Below are 22,390 nucleotides of genomic sequence, written 5' to 3' on the forward strand. Positions count from 1 at the left end.
TTTTTTTAAGTGCTTGGGGATGAAGGACTTATTGTATCAGTCTGATTACAAAGTACTCACAGAGCCCAAGTGTAACCGTTACACACAGTGCTCATTTTCTGACATCCCATATTCTTGAGCACTGGAAGCATAATACCAGCTATTCCCCATCCTATTTATTGCATCCAGCTTTTTAAGTAATGGGCCAAATAATGATTGCAGATGCTATAATTAACATTTTTTTGTTAATGATTTAGAGCTCTATTTGCAAAATAATTAGTTCTGCAGAACTCGGTGGTACAATGCAAGAGGAACGCTCGGCTGGCTTTTTTATAGCCACAAGTTAATTGGAACGGCAGAGCCCGAGGGTGCGGGGTGGCCCGAGGGCGAGTCCGGGGCCTCAGCCCCAGGGTTATTGTGGCCTGATGGGTGCGAAAGGAGCTGGAACACCAGCTGTGGCCCCACGGTGTGACACGTGTGGGTGCTCAGGACAACCCGCATGGTTCCCAGCGGCAGCACAAGTGGGTTGGAGCTGCCGCCTGGTCACGTTGGGCTGTGCCCTTAGGTTGTATTTCTTCCAGTTCTCTATAGGTTCCTTGCAGCTTTTCTGTACGTTCACAGGAGACCTGTTCCTGCGGTAATAACTGAGCTCACGGGCGTGGGGATCACAGGGAAACCATCCTGGTTTCTTACAGCGGCAAATGCGGAGGTGGTGGCTCACAAACCCAAACACCCGACCCATCTTTACTGGAGGGCCGATGTATCCCGAGAGCTTTTAAAAACCACTTGAAAGAATTGGCTTATGCTATACAAAAAAAAATATAGATGTTCCCTGGGCCTTTTCCCACACGACCAGGACACTGGTTGGGTGCAAAGCGGATGGGTTTTGTTGCGGCCGCAGGTCCTGGCCACACCAGGTGGGACTGGTGAGATCCCTCGCTCTGTTTTCCTTTTTATCTGTTTGGATTTTCAGCTCCTGAGCAGAAAGGTCTTGATTCACGCTTGGCACAACACGGCTCTGATCTCAGCGGCAGATGCCAGATGCTGCCGGAATACAAAGAAATAACGAAAGTAACCCGAAATGTGTGAGTCAGCAGTAGGTGTGATGGGGGTGCCTCCTCTGCTTTGTCTGTCTTTCTCCGGCTTTTCGTACCCCATCCACTCAGCTTCAGTCTTCGCTTCTTATTTCTCTTCCTATTTCCTTCCTCTGGCTGCTTTCCCTTTTGTCTTTTCTGCCTGTTGCCATCTTCTTGCTGCCCACCCGTGTGACGTGACCACGTCGCGGGGGAGCGATGTCCCCTGCCAGCGCTCAGGAGAACTTGACTTTTCTGGTAACTAGACATTTATTTCCATTCCGCTTTGATTCCCTGGCACCCCTGGTACCATTAGTGCCGTCTCATCAGCAGACATTTCATTTATGGAGATTTGGCGTGTTCCTTCCTTCCCTCTCTAAACACAACGCCGTGTGCCGGTGTCGTTGCGCAAGTGCTGAGTGCAGTCAGTACCTCTTTGAAAAACGCTGAATCGCTTTGGTTCTTCATTGCGAATTGCTAATTTTATTTTCTCCTAACACTGCATACAGTTTCTGTAGTACAGGAGGTCACTGGAGCTTTGTAAGTGCAGCCAAAAGTGTTTTAAATAGTCATTGTGCAGCGTAGTGATGCCATCAATCTCCCGTGCTGTTATTATATCTAGAAAGTTGGATTTGATATCCATTTTCATATTTAGAGCAGAATTACTGGCAAGCCGCCACATCCTGTAAGGCGCAGAGAGTGGTAACTCGTTCATAAAGGTTTATATGAGTGTAATGGTATCACCTATTGGTTTGGGATATTTTTCAACAAATCAAGAGCTGCTGGCAGCTAAATGGTTTCTGAAGAGGGTCTTTTCTCCTTAACTCGTCTTATTTTATTCTCTCATTTCCCAGCCTGTCTGTAGTCTGGCTCTAATAATGATTAGATCTTTTTAATTGGAGTCTCGTAAGCTTCAGTTAGGACTAGCTTTGCCAGAAATACTTTGCTTTTTGGCTTATAGTTATATATATATATATATATGTATGAAAAAAAGGACAAAAAACACAGAAAATAATAGTGGAATGTAAGTCTGCGGCATATTGAATTAATTTCCTGTTCCACTTCTGCATCAGCTAACCAGACAAATAACCAATTTGTTAAAGGCTCTGCTACTTCCTTCAATCACTTGCTCACAATACACTTTTTACGTTTTCTTTCCTATCTGTTGTTTTGTTGTTTATTGGGTTCTTTTGGAGGCTGGTACAGCACCGGGTGACCGAGTGTGATGTGGCTTTTTGCTCCATTCGGTGTATTTTGTGGGTTTATATTTGTATTTAGGAAATGGATTCTGGACACTCCGTCTTTCCAGAGAAATCGAGGCAAAAACAAGCCACCACTCTGCATTTCTGGGTAAACTGCCTTAGGTGCCAAAGGGTTCCTTGCAGATGCACAACCCTATAGGAAAATCCGTAAGAAAAATGAAGCTGTGTAATTTGAGACTTGTGGAGTAGAAGTTAAAGAGGGCTTTCAGTGTACCCTGACGGATAGGGGAGGAAGCACATCAATTCAACTGCAGTATTGTGTAGAGCATAATAAATATTTTATTACCACAGACTATCATTTAGTTACTAAACAGCGCGGGGCAGATTCTGCTCTTGGATGATATCCGTGAGTTCATTTCTGTGGTCCAGGACAGTATTTGGGTCAGATACTGCAAAATGTACGCACAAAATATTCAAGCCCCACGTACGGAAACTCTTCAGGCTGGCACCGTAGCCATGGGTGTTAGGGCAGCACTTCTTATGAATCTAATGCTATTTCTGATTTCACCATAAAAATACTTTGGCCTAAGGCTGGAATTTGATAAATAAGGGGAATTAGACTATGTCATTGCTGATGAAACAGGAATATATGTATTTTGAAATACAGTGCAGCCTTGGCTATCCCAAGGAGAGAGGTGATGGCGAATGCTGTTCTGTAGGGTGAGCTGAATAGGCGCTGCTGGTTAAAGAATCTTTGGTCTTTTAAAAGATGCTTCAAGGATCGTAGGTATTTCTAGGTTTGGGGAGTCTGGGCGGGTGTTTGCTGTGCAACATGCGTACATTGCTGTGGGAAACAAAACTCAAATTCTAAACCAAAGGTCGCTGAGGACGGATGGTTGGGAGCCGGCAACAGTGTGGATGGTGCAGCATTTGGCTGAAGTGGTTTAACAGCGGATTTAGTGGGGGGAAAATAATAACTTGGGCAACATTACCACTTAATTGGTTTCTTTTTTGCGTTCTCTGCGAAGCCAGGAAGCCAGTGGGAAACTGGGGAGGGAACGTGAGTGAAAACCAGCAGCAGCAATCTCATAATTTCCTGGTAATCGTGTGTGAACTTTCAGAGCAGATAGCACAATAACTTTTACTTTCTGCTTTTCCTGCTGTCATCCAGTAATGGCTTTAAATTTGTCATGCTGGAGGGAGATGCCAGTGTCAAACTGAGAATTAAGTAAATGGTTTTGATTGGAATTGAAAAGAAAAGTGTTCCCCGCTTTAAGCTAAGTTTTAATTTAACCTAATTACGCAATAATGTAATCGGCGTTTAGTTAATCCTGATAGGTAAAAATTCATAAGTAAGGCAAGAGGCATGTCCTCACCAGACACATGTTAAGTGCTTTGCAGGTTGGCAAAGAGATGTGAAATTCCTTGCTCGGCAGGTTTAGGTTTGAGTGACTCTTCCTGTCCCTTCATGTGCTTTTCCCTCTGGGACTTTTTGGGGGCCGCGCTTAATACAGAACCACCAGGACACCCGTGAGTTATGGGATAATAATTCCGTGTCAGACACTGTGAGAATGAAGCTTATTTTACAAGAATTCCCTTTGATGGAAGTAGGGCCCCTAATTCAAACTCGAGCGCATTTTAAGAGACATATACACGCACACAATAAAATCCAGGGAGAACAATTTGCATGGAAAAGGCAGGAAACAGCTGGGCTTATAGACAGCTGAGATTTTAGGGGTTGTTTTCTGGGGGAATAGGGGTATAGAGTCAAGCAAAAGAACTGTAAATCCAGGCTGCTTCTGAGAATTTTGCTTAATATTGTATATGTTGGAATAATTCTTAAAAACACAGCTGTGCACTGGCTCCTGAGACCAGGTAATTTTACCTAATGTTAATATGGAGGTTGTTGTTCTTTGTTATTATCAGCTAACAGTGATGGTAAGAGACACTTATTTGTCTGGGTCATACATGTATGTATTTGCTCTTGCTTTAAATTCTTTCCCATAGATACAATTCAGCACAATCAATGCCAACAAAATTATTTTGAAAGCAGATTAGATTAAAAATCTCATCCCTTACTGAGCTTCCCATTGGCACAGGGGACGATCCTTAGAGAATTAAGATTTGTGTCAGTGACAGAAGTGCTCGCATGAGATTGCTCAGCCGTTGCTGGCCATTTTCTCCTTAAATATTTGACAGAAGGGTCTAGCCAGGCTAAATTCTGTAGTGTACTTCTGGAGGCTGATGACTAACACTAGAGAAGGAAACAAGTCTCTGAGAAGCATTTTTCTCTGCAGGCGTGTTTGTAAGTGTTTTTATTCCAGATCGTGTTGCTGGTGACTTAGGCCTTTCCTAGGAGGTCAGGACTGTTGGTGTCAGATCCGAGCGTGGGCTCATTTCCAAACCCCGTCTGGCTGGGCTCTGCGTTGGGAGTATCTCAGGTTTGGTTTTGTTGGTTTTACGTAGAGATGTGATGCCATTCGGTGCTGAGTTCTCTATGGAGCCGGTTCTGGCCACGCACAGCAGGTGTCTGCGGGACTTGGACCTCAGAGTCTTCAAGGCAGGATCCTGCCTGCTCATTTTTATGCTGCATGGAAGCGGGTTGGTGCAGATTTGCGACTAATAAATGCGGAGTCGAGGCCTCCCCTGCTCTGCCTGTGACCAGTCTGTTTCTTTATAGTCAAGGGTAAGTCCCAAAACTAGAACACCGTTCGGCTGCCAGAACACCGTGGTTCCAGATGGTGTAGGATGGTAATGTTTTGAAGGTGCGTTAGGGTCGTTTGGTATCCTTGCCACTTTGTGTATCTATTGTAGCTAATAATTTAATGGAAAAATAAGCAACGCTGTTTGGAAATAGAGTTTGGGAGCCTCCCATTGTTACTGCTTTTGTGGCTTTAATTTAAAGCAGGAGTCACTCTTTTTATAGATTTATTGCCCGGGCCTATCTAAAAGGGAAGAGGGATGGGACAATCAACAAGTGATTGATTTATTTAATGCATTTTAAATCAGTAGACCCCCAAGAACAAAGCAGTGGTGCAAAATTACGTTGCACCCATCACAAAACTTGGTCTGGTCCTGCTGCCAGCTGTTGATTTAACACCTGGTGGGTGTAAGTGAATGCAGTACTAGGGTTGGAAGCTGTGACTTACTCCTATGGCTCCCACATCCATACGCTGCCTCTCCTCTGTCCTTATCCCATCCATTCTGTACCCACCGTGTGGTCCCTTTGGAGGAAAAGCCACATGGAGAGGCACGGAACTCCTTTCCAGATTGCAATCTCCTAAATTAAAGCAAGCAAAGTCGATTTGAATATTACATTTCCCTACAAGGACCTCCTGCTAATTTCTGTGTTTTTTACGATTGCGTTCTCCTGGTTTTGTTTAGGATTTTTTTCATCTTTATCACTTCCCCGCTGCTGACTAAAGGAGCTACACAACAGGGGAAAGTGTGACTAACTCGCTGCCTGCACGGGGGAAAGAGCGAGGCCGCTTCTGCACATGCTGCTGATCAATGCACAGAGTGAACACAATGGAAAAGAGGAGAAAACCACCTTTTTTTCCTATGATCTCTTTTATTTAATCGCAATGTTAGTCATTTCTGCCAGCAAGCATAGGTTAAAACAACTTCCATCATGAGAGTTCTCACAGAAGCAGCAGTATCAGCTTAAAATTTGTACTTCCCTCTGAAATTGTTTTTACCATCTCTTGTTGTAAGAAAGACTGAAAAATGTTTTTCCTCTTTTTTTCCGTGTCTCCTTTGGTCTGAGAGCAAGTTGCATAGATGCAGTTTTTCTCTTTGATGTCCTGTGTCAACCTGGCAGGTATTTCCCGTATCAGTTGGGATGGAAAACTTTTAATCAGCGGGAAAAGGGCAAGGGGATTCACCCAGGTTTAGTAGGTCCTGAAACTGGTTTTAACTTTTCTGGAAATGGAGCAAATTCCCTTTAATGACAGCGTCCCTTTAATGAAGCAATACAATGCCACGGGTGTCAAGCCTCTGAAATCAGTGGAAAGATGCTGTGGACCACAGAGGCCTCTGGAGCTGGTCCCGTCTCTTTTTGTGGTACAGAGATGATGCTTCAACAGCTTCAGAGCCTGGGCGGCTGAATCAGAAGCACAACGAGTGACCTGCTCGTGTATTAGGGCAGCGGCAGGGAAGAAATACAGGTTTGAGCTCAGCCCTGGCTGACTCGGGTGCTAATGAACAGCCGCGTTTTCCCTTCACGAAGCCTTGTGGCACAGCGGCTTTCGTATTTTTCCTCCCAGTATCCCAGCGTGGCTTTGGAGAGGGAAGGAAAATCTATTTTGCATGTAAACGTGATATTGAGATGTTTATTTAATGTCTTTGTTTACTTTGAAAGTTAGTTCCAAGCTAATGAATTTATAAAACCTGCATTATCCATAAAACTATCACTGGTGCAAAATTCCGTAATAACTCAGGTAGTGTATTTAAACCACTAGTGAGTTTGCTCTGTCCTTGGGTTGATAAATTGTATAGCTTCATTTGGTAGGAATCAGCAATTTTATGTGGCAATTAATTTTAACAGCGATAGGGAGCCAAAGGACTAAATTTTTACCCTTGGTTCTCTGCACATGTATGGGAATATCTTGGCGTTTGACGTTCGTGTTGTGGACCTGGGAAGCAGCGTGTGTGCGCAGGGAACGTCTCTTTGCAGGCTCACAATCCAACCTCGCGGGTTTCCCATCTTTTAAAATGTATGTCAGAATAACAGCAGATGGCAAAACCCTCCATCCCCAGGGTCCGGCTCACTTTACCCCCTCTCTTTTGCACGGTCTTGATGGTTGTTTTTTCTATTGTGTAAGTCACCACCATCAGTGATGATGCCAAAATCATGAACGTGGGGCCAGAGACAACGAGATAAGGTTTTCTAAAGTGATTCTGGTTGGTTGTTCTCCCCTTTCTGGGCTCTGACACCCAGCCTAGAAAGGTCCCGTTTTTACAGCCTATAATTGTGGGGGATCTGATCTGGGAACCAAAAATGTCTTAATTCTAATCTTAGCTCCTGATAGCAGATTTACATAGTGGTAGCAGGTCACATCACTTCGTAATTTATGTCAGTAACACTGACCGCGTCCTCAGCAGTAGCGTAGTTCCCCTGAAGCTAAAATTTGTCTAGTAGCAATTAAAAATGCCGAGGGCGGTAATTTGAAGGGGATTTATTTATGGTGCTGTGAAGTAACATCCACATTTTGATTATTGCCATTCGTGAAACCGGCTGAAGGGAACTGGGTTTGGGTGCCGAGCAGAACCCCACGGACATTGTTGGACCCAGGACCACGAAGGATTAGCGGGGAGGATGCATGGAGCTCCTGAGCGTTGTATTTTGCGTGTTGGTCTCCCATCGATGACCTTGGAGTCATTGGTGGCTCCGTGAGCGCCGCCGGCTCATGTCTGTAGGTGGGTCTGTGTTTCCAACGTCATTTGTGTTATGACCGTGTCAGTTGCCAAAGTGGGCAGATGACCCCAAAATGAAGTTCATGGAAGTTATGAACAAAGTCGTGAACCCAACAGAAATTTCATTTTGTCCGATATTTATTCTGCTGTTTGGGGTTGCACGGAGTTACTGGTCTGTAAAATGAGGTCGCAGCTGGGAAGGAAAGTTTGGGAGCTGCTGCTTCAGAGCTTGGGTTGAAATTAATTATTTGTATACCTTGGAGGGTTGCGTTGGTTTTTAAACAAGACAGCTGGGTTAGGAAAACAGTCCAAATTCATTGTGAAACACATTGTGTGATGGCCAGCTTTTGAACCTTGCACTCCCTTGGTGCGCTACCAACCAGAAATTTCAAATTGGCTGCCTAAAATTGGCCGTGTATTCACCCAGATATTTCTTCGTGTTATTTCAAAAATCCCAGTGGTTCCAGATGCTCCAGGGTTGTGGAGGAGCCGCGGTTGGAAAAGCTGGTCTGGTGTAGCTGTGTAGTTTGTGTTATGCCCCAGATATTTAGGCAGCAGAAATGGGGATACGGAAAGGAAGGCTGGCCTGGCTAAAACCAGCTTGAGAAGATAAAGCGAGCCAGTGTAGAATTAGATGTGAAAAATGTAATATCAGAGGTGTCAGCTTTGTGGCTTCGAAGGAAAATAGTCTCTTAATTTTTCTAAGATTAAAACACCTATAAAGTAATACCTTTAAAAAGCAAGAGTACTCCTCAAACACCAATTCAAAATGCCAACAATTCTCAATTTGCAAAAAAAGAAAATTCTGCAGCAAAATTAGTGTTTTCATGCACAAAACCTGTGGGCTGACTGGAAAACAAAACACTGATAAAACAGCAGAGCCAGGTGCTTGTGTGTGCTTTTCAAGGGGAATTCTCTATAGGGCCTTCTTTCCTGAAGCCACCACCTCCTCACCACCCATTGCCTCTTCTTTCTACCAGTAACCTCTCTGATCTCCCATCTTCTTTGCTCTTCTGATTCAGTGTTGCACAGAGGATTATTTTTGAGGCGAATGTTTGAATGTAGGCTGCATTCATAAGAATGAGTCATTATGTACTCTTTTTGAGTCGCAAGGTGCTGATTCTGAACATCTATTTGTTTTTCTACTTGTTGCTTCCTTCTTAAAAAAGTCCTGAAAAAGTATTTAAAGGTGTTCTGCTTAGGCTTGAATTGCTAATTGATTTCCAAATCGCTGTGCTTTGAGGATATGTGGTGGGAGGAGCGGCCCAAGGGATGCTGTGCGGGTAGCTGCCGGTGACCAGTGCTCCTCCAGTTCCAAACTCAGCGCTCCGTGGAGAAATTTATCTTCGCCTTTTTGTTATGGGTTGACTTGTGACTTTACTGTTGCATGTTCTGAGTTGCAAGGATGGGGAGAAAAAAAGCAGGAAAGGAAAGCGGGGTTTCGGTACGCTTCCTGCGCCACGGGGAGCCGTGCTCTGTGTTAGCTGCTGATAAGGAGGTCTTTAAACCCACAGGTTTTTAAACCCAGAAAATGGTTGAGGACCAGGGAAAAGAGATGCCTTCTCCATCTCCACAGCAGCCATTCCCTGGCAAAGTCTGTGGCATTTTGGAGCAGTCCGTGTCAATACTGTTTGGCGCCAAGGAAGGAATACCCTCCAGCTCAGGGGGATTTAGAGCAGCTCCTGGACCACCGGACCCTACCCTGCGCAGACAAGAGGTGTGGAGAAGTGCTGAGGGCTCACAAGCAGCAGATGCTGCTCTCCAGCATTGCTGTTGGCTCCACGTTCCTGCAGCCGTCACCCCAAAGGGCAGGACGCTGCTGTGCTGGTACGTGTTAGATGGCTAAAATAAAAAGCAGGCTGCATCAGAAAATTTGGATGGGCTCTTTCAGCTGTTTTCCTCTGCTCACCTTGCTGGGCATGGTGGAGCAGTGCAAGTTGTTCATCCTATTAGATGTAGTGGACGTGTGGATTTCCAGACAAGTCCCAGGTAGCTGCAGAGATATGGTTTTGCTTGTCCTGTTAGGCCATATATCTGTGTGTGTGAGTGCCATGCTGCTGGCCAAACTTCGGTTAAAACCACTTAATCCCTTGCTCTCTTCGGTCTACGAAGCAAGACACGATGGCCCACGTGGTGGCCATCTCTGTACTTGTTAGTTCTCTGTGCTTTGAAACGTCGAATCTCCTTTATTGCTCCCTCCTCCTCTCCTTCCCTCTCCTCATCATTCCCCAGTTTCACAGCCTACTCCTGCGAGCTCTGCATTTTTAGGGATTCGAAGAAATCGCCCGTCTCCCAGATTCTTTGGGTGGCACCGTGAGAAGACCGTGGGTGCAGGTGTTTGATGTTCAGAAGTCACAGGGCTCCTGCCTGTTTGCAGGAGGTCCATATTCATGACAATATCTTATAAACCCCAGCCCGTGAGACCATTCTTCCCTGCTAGCACTTAAGATGGTGTCTGCGAGCGTTGGCAGACACGGCACCGGCTCAGCCGCAGCCTGCCCCAAAGCGGCGATTGTATTTGCCTGCTCCCTAGCAACTTTGTGTGCTGCTTCAATTACAAAGGGCTCGGAAAAACGCGCTCCATCTGGTTTTCCAACCCCAGATGCGACCACCCCAAAGAGTGATCTAATTCTTCTGTATTTAGACTTGAAAACTTCTCACCAGTTGGTGGTGCAGGAAATCAAATAAGAGTCCTTAGGAGCAATAAGATCCACATGCCGGCCTAATTGCACATGGAGTTAGACTGCTGCTCCTGCACTAGTGTATTTGCAAAGCCGCTGTCAAAGGCGTATTGTTAAGCTAGGGGAAAACCCACAAATCTTAATTTGAGTAATATTTTAATGTGGTCCAATAATTAGCTATTCACGATAGGGGCCCCTTCACATCTGGTGTGGTGTGTTGTGTGAGGAGAAGGCAGGACTCGCAGGCAGCCTTGCTCTGTGGACCAAGGTTCGTGGAAAGGGATAATATCTCGACCTGCTCTTCAATATGGTTGCTTTAGCCTACATTAGATCATCTGAGAGTGGTGTTCTTGTTTTAACGTGGAGGATTCTTTTGTTTGGTTGGTTTTTTAATCAGGAGGTCAGGATGCACTGTGGGGAAGGAGAGGCCAAAATGGGGAGTTACTGAGCGATGGGAAAATGTCACACAACTTTGGCGGAAATCCTCCCTCCCCTGTTCTGCAGAAGGCACCCTCTTGTAATTTCTTGTTTGTGAAATTTTTGTCAACGTAGAGCTTAGGATCCAAGCTTTTATCATTTTAAGCTTGTCATTAGGCATCAGTGGCTCGTTCTGCCTCATCAGCGCCGCCCTTTCCTACACGTACAGAGCCAGCTGGGGAGCCAGCGAGAGAAGGTTCAAAACCAGTTTCCTCCGCGCTTAAAAACTTCAGAGCGAGTTTTAACAAGGGGGTACCAGCCTTAAATATTCCCCCCCGTTTATTCGAGCGAGCCCTGGTTCGCAGAGGTGGTTGTTTTCTGTCAGGGTTTCCTGCGGGAGGAAGCGGGGCCGGGCCGGGCGCCATGGCGGAGCGCGGCGGGGAGCAGTGCCAGCCCGCTGCCCGGGGCAGCCCTGGGGGTGAGCCCGCCTGTCCGCACACACATTACAAAAAATATATTAAAAAGCACGACCCCTTGGGACCTATGTTTTGCCAACAAATCAAGCAGGCGCTATTTTAAGCTGCTATGTACCTAACGCTTCCTGTTTTTCAGAAGAAACTTCTTGTTTTTTTCACTTTTATGTTGACGGATTTATTTTAACGGCTTGTTCCTGAGGCGATGTGAAGGATTTTTCTCCCCCCCGCGTGTGGGATGGCGGCCCGTGAGGAGGGAGGGAGCGGCGGGCAGCTCCCGGGGGCTGCCAGCCATGGCCCCTGAGGGGAAGGGACCCTCACCCCCCTCCCAAAAATCACTGGGTGGTTCCTGAGTGCCCCCAGGGGTCTCAATGGTGGGCAGCCGGCAGGACAGCCACCGTGGGGCTTTCGTTGTCTGGTGAGCGCTGCTAAGCTAAGCCATGTGTGGTTCTCTTTCGAGGAGCGGTGGCCTAAGCAATAAGGACAAAGTAAATAGCATTCATTTCCTGCTGACCTTTTAACACGAGCAGATGTTTTCTCTTACAAGTACCGTAGGCCACTTCAGTCCCTGACCTCATCAAGTGGGCTGCTGCTGGTTTCATACTCGCCAGTCTATAAAACTGCTTTTTTAACCTGTTCTGCTGAAACCCGCCTGCAGAAGCGGGTCTCCTGCCTTGGTCGGGACCCATGTGCCTTTAATGTTTCTGACTTTCTTTTCTCTGGATGGACCAACCGCTTCCTCTTCATTTTTGTCCTCCATGGAGGATGGCAGATGTTTCCTCTGATGGGCTCTATCAGGCAGCCCAGGGGAAATGAGTTTCCCTTTGTAATATTTTCCCTAGCAGTCCTCGCACAGGTTGGACTTGCCACAACGTGGCTGGAGCAGTAAGTCCATTGCCCCAGTCCCTGCTTGTGGAGGTTGAGCAGAATGAAAGGGATCTTGGAGTCACCTCCAAGCTCGAGCAGTAAAAGGTTGGCAGTGCCAGAGCTGAGGAAACCATCAGTGTGGTTTCCCTGTGTTGCTGGAGCCACCCTGAGTTGCCCCTCCTCAATGGAGTCAAAGTGATCTCAGCTGTCCCAGGCTACTCTGCTTGGTTATCTCCTCATTTTGTGCCGCGTGGTCTTTCCTACCGCATCACTAGATCTGTTGCTGCACATGATGCCGGGTGGGATCTGTGAAGGCGTTGAAGCAGTTTGGGAAGGAAATGTGGTGGGAATAAGCCGTAAAGCTTCCTCATTCCTGCTGCCTTTTAATTTGGTTTGTGCCAAGGGACATGCAATTCTGAGCATGACTTGTGTGTCTGAGAATATCAGAGATGCCTGGTTCATCCAGCTGAAGGAAGTTTCTCTGCCGGCCGTTCTGGCCAGAGCTGCTTTCTTCTGCTGGTCCTGCATGGAGACCACGGGAATAAACTCTGGAGTGAGGTGATGGAGAAGAGAAACATGGAGGCAGGCTGGTGTGCATGCCGTGGGCTCCTTGGAGGCCTTGGCACGTTTGTGAAGAGCTTTTTGCCAAGTTGGCGTTGCAGTAGTGTCTCCTGTGGTGGCACCAACAGGGCACAGCGTCCCCATGGCAGGGATGACGAAAGCGCAGCCGTGGCGCTCGAGGGCTCGTTGAGTTGTCGTGCTGCTGATTTGAAGCACAGCTCGTGTTCCTAGTCTAGCGGCCTTCTGTTCGGAGAGAGAATCCTTCACTCTTCTTTTGGTCTCAGGTGGGGGATGTTGGAAGTACAAATAAATAGCAGTATGATTTCAGTTATCGACTTATGTCATCTGGAAAGGAATATTTGTTAATATAAAATTAATGGAATTACCTTCATACTCTTAATACCATGCTGAATGCTGGTTGATAGAGATTCCCAGCTTGTCACTTGTTGGATTTTCAGCCTTTCGCTAAAGATTTTTTCTTTTGTATTTGTTCTTTCTTTCTACTCTCCATGTGTATTTAGTGGAGTATGTTCACAAGTTTTACTCCGTGAGTTGTGACTTCTAACCAGAGCAATAGGTCTGCGAAGGACAAATAAGGGGAAAAAAGTGCTCTTTGGATGGGTCAGGTTACCCTCCTTTTCCGGCTCAATTAAAAAGAGAAGTATGCAAAATCTTAAAAATTCCTGAGTATTACCCAATCATTACCATTTTTATAGTTTCAAGTTTAGAGAAAATGACTCACAGACATTTTTAATAAAGGATTGCTCAAAATAGAGCTGAGCGTGATTCACGTTAACAAATAAAGACACAAGAGAGGCACAAAGAAGCCTTTAACCTGATACTCCCTCTTCCCCATGAGGATATTGCAAAGAGGGAGGCTGAGATTTCTCGTGGCTGGTGGGGGGGGAGCAGCGTGCAGGGCAGGAGCAGCGATGGATGTTGCTGGGTGGTCACAGCTCTGCTTTGGGGACAGCTGAGACACGGTGGGAGCGGCGGACGGTCCGACCTACCCCAGGTCCTGTGCCAGCCCCGTTCAGGACATCTCAGAAGTTCCCTGCTGACATCTTCCTGGGCAGGTTAGTTGGACAAATTATTACATCCTGAACATCTCTGTGAGTGGTAGGAATCCTGCCCATCTTGTATATTGATTTTTATTGGTCAGTGTAATTAGGCAATGCCTAATTCTTGCAGGCAACTGTCATGATCAACCTGAAGTGGAAGAAAGCCGGTAGTTTGGTGCCTTTTGCAAACATGCATTGCTTTTGCTCATTGGCACTCAGACCTGAGTGTGTGTCCAGAACCATTCTGAGCTATTCTGAATTTTGAGGTCAATATGGCACGAGAGATGTCGCATCTACAGCAGTGTGCTGCTTGTAGGGACTTTGAGTGAGGAGCCAGCTTCTTTGGCTCTACCTGAAAGCAAGGAGCGTTCACAAAGCAGGCTTGTAACACAACCCTTGTGAGAAGAGTTGTTTAACAAATAGCCAGATAATTTAGTTTGCCTTTTCCGCGGTGTTTTAGTCTGCCTTGTGCTGGCAGTCAGCCGTTCCCAGGTTTAACCTTGCACAGAAGATTTTATCTTGCGAGTCTGCAGAGGCGGCTGCTGGTTGTGGAAAACATCACTGACTTACCAAGTGGATTACTGGACAAAATCGATTTTACTTGGTGCATTCATATGCTGAAAAGCAACATAATAGTATCTGCTTTGCTTCCGCAGCAGTGAGGGGGAGGTGCCCCAACATGTGTCAGAGACCCTACATGAGTCTGAGAGGCGACTGAGTGTTTTGGACCAAATTCATCACTGGCGTAATTTCGATGGCATCGTTTTGGCTGACTGAACAGGTCCTGCAGAAATGCCTTAGGTATACGTGCTGATGTATGTTTTGTAGCTGTCTTACTTAGGTATTAAACATTCCCCGCGAGCAATGAGAGCAGAGACCTTCCCCACTCTCCTTGCCGCTTCTTCGGTTGATCTATGGTGTTTTCCCTCGTTTTTGTCAAAGTGCCCTCTGTTCCCGAGATAATGCAATTGCTATGCAGTGCCGTGCAAATACTCTTCTGTATTTGTATCTCTTTTCTATTTAATTACACTGTATAAATGTCCTCAGTAAATTTGATAAGTTGGGTGAAGGATATTGATTTTCGAGTCTCTCTTGTGCAGGGCGCCTTGTAGTAGCGACAGCCGTTCCCCAGCCCTATTTCCCGAGGAGGTTTTGAAGGTTCAGCATATAAGTAGCTACAGGATAACAAAGGAATTTCTTTCTCTACACTCACAGGTTTAAGGCCACAGAGAAAATATTAGTGTTGGGTGCTATTTTCTAAAGCCTTAGACTCATCCGCAAAAGCAGCTGGGAAAGGAAATAAAGACACAGAATAGACCCGTTGGCTTAATTTCTGCAGATACAGCTTGTGACCAGCTTTGGGAAGAAATGAGAGAGGGGTGCTCCCTGGGTCGGATGAGGTCCTGGGGGGGCAATGGGGACCCCCCCGGGGTCATGGCCAGGCTCCCCCATCACCCCCATCACGGCTCATGGTGGGGCCGGAGGAGTGGGAGTGAGACCAGTGGGAGGTGGAAAGGAGGAGAGGGAATTGGCGGGGTTAAAACGGGAGGACCGACCGTCTATTTTTAACTGCAGTTTTGAATGTGAAGTGTCACCCGTGTTAAAAAAAGCTCCTGGTAAATGGTGGGGAAGATGCACGCGATAGTGGAAAGCCAGCTGCAGCTTTTTGAACTGTTCGCTGGTGTTTGCGGGGAGGCTGCGAACACTTGGTTGGTGTTAATGTTTTGATTTTCCTTTTCTCAGCCTGAGGTCTCCCTACACAAGGGACTCTCTTTAAACCGTGCTTAGCTCTCAGCCTCTTAAGATTATTTTTGTTCTTCAAGAGGAAAAGAAGGGAGAAATGTAGATATTTGTGCACTTTCCTATTGCGCTCACTTTCTTTGCATTCTCTAGGAACGTAAAATGTTTTCCTTTCCTTTTTTTAATGCTGAAAATTTGGCACTGATTTTTTTTTTTCTGGCTAATTTCCATGTGTTTCTCATACAGGATTTTAGCCTTGATCTACAATGCAGGCCCGTGGCTGTTCTTGCTGAAAGTTTGGTCCCTCCAGAGCTTTCCTTATAAATCCTTATTTTCAGTAGCAGATTGCTTTCTGCACGTGTCACCTCTCGGAGCCGGCGGGTTTGGGTGGGTAGGGGGGGCGCATCCCCGCACCTCAGTAACCATCCACCCACAGCTCCCCGTGATTTGGGAACCCAGCAATCCCACTGTTTTCCTGCTCATCGCATTAAGACAGGAGGCTGGAGCCATTGTGGGCTGTCGTGTCAGTGATCCGTGGGATAATGCATCCCCGAGTAGTGGCCGTTTCTGTCTATTGTGTCACCGATCTGCGCATTAAAGGGACCCGGAGTAGGTGTTGCTACAATAAACCATAACAGCTCTATAGGAGCCGTCACAGTTCATTGCATCAATAATCTGTGTATTAAGGCATCCCGAGCAGGCCTCGGCACACAATGGACCGTTATGGCTCCAGATGAGCCTGTATAAATTTAGGTCAATAACCTGAGTGTTGTTAAATCCCAAAATAGCCTCGCCACAGCGAGCTGGCAAGGCTTAGGAGAAAGATGTGTAGATTATGCAAACCCGCGGTGGTTGCAGAGGGTACTCTGACTTACTGCGAAAGGTTGGTGGCGGGGGAATTATTTCATCTTATTTATTACTATGTGAACCTCTCTCCGCTCACTTGGCTCCTTCCTTCCCTCTCCTTTGACTTCTCTGGAAATTAAACCATGTGAGCAATGCTGCAAGACACGGAGGGAAGGAGAGGGACGGAGGAGTCGGGAGGAGGCAGCGTTTAGCAAGTGAGCTGTCCCAGAGCCACCCCACATCCCTCCGAGCCTTTTCCTATGGGATTTCATGGGAACATTCACACATTTCCATCCTGACTGCACTTACACCTGACCCCGTGGGGCTTAGTGTTGTCTGAGTATTGCGTGAGGGGAACCCCAAGGGCATGAGGGTCCCCTGGGGCTCCCCAGACCCTTGCTTACCCCAAAAGCCACCCTGCATCCTCATCCCTGACCCGTTTCTCGATCCAAACCCTCCTTGTTCCGCGATCCCCCAACACCTGGCCGGGCTCTCCTCCTCCCTGCCCTTCTCAGCATCCAGCTCCTTCCTTCCTTTCTCATTTCCCTCAGACAAGGCCCTTTTGTAGGTAGGTGGTGTGGAGAGGAATTCCTCCAGCCCGGGACGGAGAGGCCGGTCTGCATTGTGGCTGCACGCCTGAATGGAGACGTAGCCTTGAACTCTTGAACTCCTTTTCTTTTTTTATTTTGTAGAGTAAAGCTGCTATGTGCTGAAAACAAACAGGGCTCACTCTGATGGAAAGAGATTGTGTAGTGGGAACAGATCTCGGACCACAAGAAACAGCGTTTTCCACATTTCCATCCTGAGACTTTCCATTGGAGATTTCGTCAGCAGTCAGGCAGCAAAAAATGAATTAGTCGAGCTGTTAAAGGTATTACATGTGTTTCCCCCTTCGGAGACTTGTTACAACATATTTTCTTTGGTGATAGTAATAAGTGTTACAAACAAAACAGAGTTTTCCCCTTTGGATATTCCTTTACACAGAGCATCAGCCACATTTTTTAAAGAAGTACGTTAACATAAATAGCTTCAGGCAATTTTATCTCATGTTGCTAAATAAGTCAATGCAGATGAGGACTTTTTATGTAAGAGTCGCTTGTAAATATAAGCACTAAGATAAGGGCAAATTGTGACTCTGAAGAGTTCAGTGGTACATCTTGTCAGTCTGTAGGTGGGCTGTGCTGGCAGTGATGAGGATGCCGACGTGTTCTTGTCCTGAGTCAACCCGCAAGCGTTTGCTTGTAAGGGTGCACTCATCTAGTTGCTTCTTTTATTATTTCCTTATATTTAGTAGCGATACAGAGCCAAGGACTTGCAAGAGTCGCAAAGACAGGTGGTCTTGGGTTTAGTGGTGGTCAGTGGGTTTCTTTTGGGCACTCAAAGGAAAGCGTTGATATCCAGGGTCTTTGTGGTGGTCTTGCTGTTGCTGTGCTTGCTGTTTTGAACTTTGCTGTTCAGGAGGAACATCAGGAGTAACTTGTGAGTATCGTGGCAGTATATACCACGTACCGATGGTCAATCAGCCACCGCTTCTGCCAGCCCCAGGGACTCATGAGAGGAGTGGACTTGGCGGGTCGGTGGCACAGAGCCCGTGGGGACGGGAGAAACATGAAGCTTTACAGGGGGGGCTGGGGTGCGTGTGTGGGCAGGAGGGGGGTACGGAGGTTGGGAGGATGTGGCTCCCAGCCACATGAAGATTTTGGTAGGCAGCTCGTACTCAGGAAGTTTGGCCACCCTGATTACAAACATACGTATATTTGGAGATGTATAGCAAGATATCTGTCTCTTTCCTAATTTGATTTGTATTTAGATGGAGAGAGGAAAACCACCAAAGTGGGGAAGTGGGTGGCTTTGTGTGGCTTCCTAGCCAGCAGAAGCTGAAAACAGTTTAAAGTTCACATGTAGCAGTATAGTAGTAACGAGAAGGAGACATCTGAAGGTACGTGCCCATGTCCTACCTCTTGGCAGCGAGGAAGCTGGATCTGCCTTTGTTCGGATTCAGAGCCGGATGAGCTCTCCTATCCAGCTCTGGAGACAGGTAGTGGTGCCATGGCACAATTTACAGTTTTTCTTAACTTGAAACATAAGCTGCTGTTTGTGAGAGTGAAAAGGATGAAGTTTGCTGCGTCGGAATTAGGGAGAGGGAAGAAGTGAAGCGAACAAAACCAAACCTTGGAAGCAATAATAGCTGCGCACCAAAATGTTTATTTAACGGGGACTTTTTTCATAGCTATTTCATCTTATTTTCCTCTTGTCCTTGCTCTCTCTTGCTCATCTATATACAGCATATGGAAAGGTTGAAAAGTAGCAATTACCAAATGAGAGTAGACAGAAACTGTTGTGCAGCAGCTCCAGATGGGGTTAGTGATGCTGTTCACAAGCCGTGTGCCAGCACTTTGCAGTATAAAATGCCCTCTAATGGCCAAGTAACTGCATAACTCATCCAACAAACCAGCAAATAGTCATTTTTCTTGGGGTTTCTAATTTGGCTGTGCTGATTGTGGTACAGGAGCAAATAACAGCTGGAGTAGAGGAGAATTTTTGGTTACCCAGATGTGCAAACAGCGAAGGTTGACCTCGCTCCAGCATTAGTATTTGCAATTAGTGAAAATAAATAACAAGTAATTTAAAGAACTACGGTAAAATGTAAATGGGATTTTATTTTTCAGTGTGATAGGGATCTTTGGAGGCTGCAAGATGATTTATGTATCATTTCCTCTTGTTTTATTTGAAAAGTTAAGGGTAGTTTCCCAGCCAGTTATGTGCTGTAGAAATATCAGTGTGTGTGTTATCAGCATCAGATACTTAGAAAAACAGGGTAAGAGAGACTGAAGGAGGCCCATGATTAATTAGCAGATGGATTAGGTGCTCTAAGTAGGTAATTTGGGTGCAGCTCCTGGTTATTGTTTTTCTTACTGTCTGTTTGGGTTGCTTGTTTGTATTTTAGCTTTAGGAATGAAAGGAACGCCCGTTATGATATTTCCTAGTTTTACTCGAAAACTCACCAAGGATCTCCAGTGTTGTTACCACCTGAGCAGGGAGCACATCTGGAGCTTCTTTTCTCACAGCCAGGAACTGGTCACTCATGTTGGAAAATAAAATTGGGGGAAAAAAAGCTGGCAGATGAAATAGATATCTCACTCCCCTCTCTTCTGTACCACACTTGTTGTGGCAGCCTGAATATTGTCATTTCAGTACGTCTTCATAACATCTTTCGGGCTACCGAGAACCCAATCTGGAGCACAGTTTGTAACCTGAAACACTGTTCTTAAAAGAACCTTTTTTAAAAAACAAAGATCCAAACAAAAAACTTTCTCATGCTTTATGCATCATTAAGATGGAGAGGAAGGAAAATGCTGCAAACCCATCTGTCTTTTTTTCCTTTGAAGGGTATGTGTATATATATAGATATATAATTGTGATTCTTCTTTTACTAAGTCAACAAGTAGCTTTGATGGAGCAGAATTGATGAGGGATATTCGCCGTGACTTCCAAGGGCTGAAGGAACGCAGGATCAGGCCCTCCGTGTCTTCTTTGAAGCCTTATTATTTTAGCACAGTCTGTATCTCGTTGCATAATGCTTTAAGATGTGGTCTGCATCGTTATGTAGCGTGTTTAATTTAGCAACAGATGTGCAGGCTCATATGCCATTATGGTACATTTTGTTCACTCATATAATAGCAAGTTCCTCAAAATTGTTACCAGTTCTTCAGCACAAGACTCCTACAGCATGTTATTCTCCTTTTCTGTGCCGCAAAGAGCAGAAGAGCTTTTTCTTTGCCATCAGCAGGTGCTAACGTGGGAGTGCTGGCTCTCCGAGGAGCACATTTAACCTGCTGCGTTACTGCTTTCCCTGCGGCACCCGCTGACGGTGCTTTTCCCCTCCAGTTTTTGGGGGAAGGCACCAGGTAGGCAGCGAAGGGGAAAGACCCCGGTCATTAAGTTTCTGGGTGAAAAATAAGTGAGTCACCCAGAGAAAAACACTTCTTGCCACCCGCGGCGTCATCCAGTCATTCCCACGGAGAGGCCTTAATGCAAAACATCGCTGAACGCTCTGCGGCAGCGAAATCATACTAATAACTGGTAAAAGCATTAAGCCTAATTAACAATGGGTTTGTAGCATGAGTCCTGCCCTCAGTGTTTTGCGAGTGCTGAGGGTCCGTGGGGGGGGTGTGCAGGCTGTTGGGAGCCTGGCACTGAGGTTTGATTTACAGCCAAGGTAGTTCTTCCAGAAATAGGGAAAAAAAATAGGGAAAAAGCTTTTTTCTTTTGTTTTTTTGTCTTTTCTTTCCCAGCATCCTATTTCCCATGCAATGGCCAAGGGCGTTTAATGGAGCAGGAGAAATCTGAGCCCTGGACACACAGAAACTGTGTGATTCCTCTTTCCAAGTGTGAGCATTTACATCCTTCAGGCATTAAAACAAAAATTACCCGATTTTTCAGTTTGGCTAATGAAAATCTATGTTTGTTCTCACTACCCCTATAAATGTTTAATCCATTTTTGTTTCCCGCTGGGCTATCGGCCTTAACGATGTCTTGACACTGCAAGTTCCCCGTGTTGTTTTGTTGTTGTTTAAAAGAAAACATCCAAAAAAGGATCTCAGGAAGGATCGTGTTGTCTGTCCCTTCTCTTCCGTGTGTTCCCTCCTCCTCCTGGGGCTTTAGAGAGAGGGGAAGGTGCTGGGGGCTGAGCAGGGACATCCCACTTAAGGATGTGCCACCGGCATAGAGAGGAAGGATGACGCCAAGTGTCCCTCCTGCATTGTACCGTCTCCTTTGTGCGCTGCCCTCCCCTGTCATTATCTCTGTGTGCCTCCTGCTTTCTTTTCTCCACGTTTCTTGTGCCGAATTCCGCTTCCCAGCCCCTCCTGCCCTCCCCGTGGCAGCTGCCGACGTCTGAAATGATCAGCCGTGGAAACGGGCGGCTGGTTGGGAGCGATTAACACCCTGCGACGCCAGCGCAGGGCTTGAACGGTTCACAGCTCCGAGGGGCTGTTCCGGCATTGAAATCGCAATTCAAGTGCGATCAAGCTTTGGAAAACTGGACCTTAATGCAAAGGAGGCTGCACGGAGAGCTGCCCTTGGCATTGGCGGATATTAATGTCACAATTAGGGACCGCTTGGGCACCCTGGGCTGAGGGGACGGGTGTCCTGCAGTGATCGGGGTGCAAAGACTTCTCTGGGAACCCCTCTGGAAATGTTTGATGGTGTCATCAAGACATGGGTACTGGATTTTCCCCTGTTGAAGGAGTTGTACGTGTGGAAACACAGTTTAGCTGTGAGGAGGGATGGAAATTCTCCTTTGCTGTTTGGAAACGAGAACTTTAGCAGTTTGTGGAGCTCAGAGTTAGTTTTCTGTAGTAGGGATTCTCTCCTTTTTTGATGCCACATTTTGTAGAGGATGGAAAACGCAGTCAGAAAGCGTAAGCAACAGGCTTCTGACTCCATTAAGGGTCAGTAGTGTGCACATGCTCTCTTTTTTTTAATTGTTTAGGAAGATGCTTGTATTTGAAGTTAAAGAGGAGCCCCACTTAACCTAGGACCGTGTATTCCCTGGCAAAGCACTGCATTTGCGCCAGGTGCTCGCTCACCCCTCGGAAGGCAGAAATTGCGGGTGTATCGCATCCTCTCCGACGAGCCGCAGGTTGGGCCGGGCTCACCGCTGCGGTTTCATGACGTTATTTCATTTTGGAAAAATCACCTTGTCTTCTCCATCCAAAGCAGGAAACCCAAGCCCTTACACAGCTTTCTCCGCTCTCGTTTTCTGGCTCATGGATTGTGGTATTTAACGAGCAGTTTTAAGAAGCTTTTACATCACGATTGTTTTTTCCCGTAAACATTGTTTTTAAGTACATTCCTTCTTTAAATAAATAAATAACTACTGGGCTATCATCGTGTCCGAGGGTTTTCAAGAACATTTACATTTTGAAAGACACTGTTGGAGGCTAACGCGGCCATGCAATTACTGTATGTAAATCACTTCACTTGTTTCCTAATCTTGCTGAAGATGAAGACGAATTTTTGTGTGTGCGCGCCTCTCTCTCAGATTTCCTCATACAATGAGTTTTGCTTGTG

At 46.3% G+C, this 22,390-nt stretch overlaps 1 protein-coding gene across 5 annotated transcripts in view; it reads left to right on the top strand.

The window, feature by feature from the left end:
* The window catches only part of CTBP2 (C-terminal binding protein 2), a 139,768-nt gene that overhangs the window by 53,534 nt on the left and 63,844 nt on the right, over positions 1–22,390 (top strand). The window contains exon 1 of one of the 5 annotated variants that reach the window (XM_005505793.4): positions 13,576–13,744. The exons of 3 other annotated variants lie outside the window; for them this stretch is intronic. The gene's annotated coding sequence lies outside the window, so the exon portion shown is untranslated. Of the gene's footprint in view, positions 1–13,575; positions 13,745–17,012; positions 17,187–22,390 lie in introns of those variants that run through there. One more of the 5 variants, XM_065066755.1, reaches the window with a different exon arrangement.

The sequence above is a fragment of the Columba livia genome, chromosome 6 (assembly GCF_036013475.1).
Source record: "Columba livia isolate bColLiv1 breed racing homer chromosome 6, bColLiv1.pat.W.v2, whole genome shotgun sequence".
Lineage (NCBI taxonomy): Eukaryota > Metazoa > Chordata > Aves > Columbiformes > Columbidae > Columba > Columba livia.